A 2,715-nucleotide genomic window follows, 5' to 3' on the forward strand; every position below is an offset into this window, starting at 1 on the left:
CGATGGCGCCATCGGGCCCACGTGGGACAAGGCAGGGCGCCCTTCCGTCAGGGCAGGACGGGGGGTATTTCCATCGCCCTGATAAAGTCACAGGGCATCTCCGGGCTCGCTTCCTTCTCTCTGAAGCGACGAACCCAAGTGCGAAAATCGCACAGAATTGGGGGAGATGCTGTGAGCGTAGACACCGTTGCCAGGGCAACCGCTTCGGGAGCCTATCTCGCCCGCGTCGTCTGGGGCTCGTGGCGAGCGCTCTGCCAGCCGCCGAGCGGAGGGGGGGTCCGCAGGCCTGTTTCCCAAGCCCCGGCAGTGGGGGAGGGACGCGCGTATGGCATCCCGGAGGAGAGGGCGTGCAGGGCCCTGCACTGTGCGGAGGCGGGGGGTGCGGGGGGCGCTCCACGTGGGTCCGGGGATGTTCCCTCCTGCCGGCCCTGCTAGCTCCCCGCCAGCGCTGTCTGCCTCCTGCCACTCCTGGCCCCTTTCGCAGAGCCGTGGCCAGGGTCCCGTCCTGCACCACCCCGGCGGCAGAGCCTGGCGGCGTGCGGTCTGGCTCGGAGTCGGGGGGAGCCGCATGCCCCTTCGTCGCGGCCTCCGGCCTCCCTTATAGCCATGCCCGAGCCTCGCAGGTGGCCCTCCACCCGTTTTTGTTGGACCCCCAGTCTTGCACCGATTCCTAGTCACTCGGCCCCCGGCCCCTCTTCTCTGGGTCTCTACCCCGACCCTCTTTACAGGGCGGCCGCCGGCACCATCCTGGACCCCAGACCGTAGCAGGATTTGCCCCTGACCTCAGCCCCTAACAGCTCCACTGCAGCCACAACCCGGCCTCTGGTCTTTAATAGTCCCCGCAGCCCACCCCCAGCCCAGCCCAGCCCAGCCCATCCCAGCCGGCTGGTGCCTTAGTCCAGGCTGTCCCTAGACTCCTGTGTTGCCCGGCTTGCTTTTCCCCAGCTCTGGCCCCGCTTACGGTTTCTACCCGCTCTCGATGCCTCTAGCACGGCAGCTCTGGCGTGGGGCTGATATCTCCCTGGGCCCCACGTTTTCCAGCCCTGAGCTTCTGACCAGTCCCAGGGATAGCCCCTCTGCTCAACAAAGTCTGCTCCAAAATGGATGAAGCCCAGCCCTTGGCCCCTGAAACCCCTCTCCGGGCTCCTTTCTGCCTGCGTCCCCCCCAAAGCAGCCTGTGCTTGCTCGGTTGTCTCCAGCAGAACACGACTACGACCTGCTGCTTTCCCCTCTTGAAGTAGCGTAGACCGTGGCCCCTGTTACACCGGCTAGGAGCGTCTCCACCCTGTGTGCACGGGGGATCTTGCTTTACACGGTGCTAGCTGCAAGCACGCCGGCTTTCTCTTGCGATGAATTCTGCTCTGAAGAGGTTAAACCTCTGCAAGTCCTGGTGTCTTGCAGTGTGCATCAATCCCAGAAGAGAGCTTTAGAAAGCTGGCTGGTGTTGTCTTAGGGGAAAAATAAACCTGCAGTCATTTGACTGCGAGTGGTTTGTCTGGGATTGGAGTGCTTTTATACCCAGCACATGAATAAACCGGAGATAACACCAGTAAAGTACTTTCCTCATCCCAGCCCAGCTGCACGTACACGTGGCTGTCTCCTGCAGGGCCGGTACTGCAGCCGTGTCGTACACGCTCGCTGAATGAGTTGGTGTTTTCGAGCAAGAGGCAGGTCTTGCCTTTGCAGCTCAACATGTGCCTGAGGGACCAGGCTAAGGAGGAAAGCCTGGACCTTCAGACCAGATCATGGTGGGACCAAGCCCTGAGGGCTGAGGGCTTGACTGAGCTAGGAAGGGAGCCGCCTCACCCCAGACCACGCGAAGCAGAAAGGTGGTGGAGGATGGAGACGGATCTCCCTTGCTTGCTCTGCGGGGAGGAAGACGTCCCAGCTGCTTTGTGTCGCTGGAGGCCACCTGCGAGTCAAGCTCTTGTCAGCAAGGAGCTCTGCAGAGACCCGAGCTGGTTTCATTTACAGTTCGCAGAGCCCAGTAATAGCTCCCAGGCCCCCCTCACCAAGGAGGGAGCAAAGGAATGGCCACAGGGGGGGAAATATTGGGGAAGAAAAATGAATAGTTTCAGTTTATGCATTTTTTCTAATGCTCACCCCCCTCAACGCTCCTATTGCTTTCAGTGAGGGCAGCTCAGAAAATGAGGGTGGGAGGGAGCTCACATCTAGTCCAGGCCCCTGCTCCAAGCAGGACCAGCCCCAACTCCATCATCCCAGCCAGGGCTTTGTCTACCCAGGTCGTAAAAACCTCCAAGGATGGAGACTCCACCACCGCTCTGGATAACCTCTTCCAGTGCTTTACTACCCTCCGAGTGAGGAAGTTCTTCCTAATGTCCAACCTAAACTTCCCTGGCTGCAACTTGAGCCCAACCATTGCCCCTTCTTCTGCCAAGCAGGTCCAAGCAGAAGTGTTTTCAAGCATTATAAGCATCTTATCCCTTGACACACACACACGTTGTGCTTGGCTACACAGTCTAGACACAAAGGCAGAGCGGGACCCCAACACATGCCAGTCGTTTGTGTGGAAATTCAGATGTAAAAAAAAAAAAAAGAAAAGAAAAGGATCTAGGTGTCTTTAATTCAGCCTGGGGCTTGTTCACAAATGAGACGGGCAACTGCTGGCAGATCCCAGTGGCAAGAGCATCATTAAATGTGGAGAAGTTTTTAAAAAGAAACTGTCTTTTTAAGGTTTGAGGTTGTTTGGGGGTT

This window comes from Gavialis gangeticus, unplaced genomic scaffold (assembly GCF_001723915.1).
Source record: "Gavialis gangeticus isolate Ggan-Ray unplaced genomic scaffold, GavGan_comp1, whole genome shotgun sequence".
In the NCBI taxonomy this organism is placed as follows: Eukaryota; Metazoa; Chordata; order Crocodylia; family Gavialidae; genus Gavialis; species Gavialis gangeticus.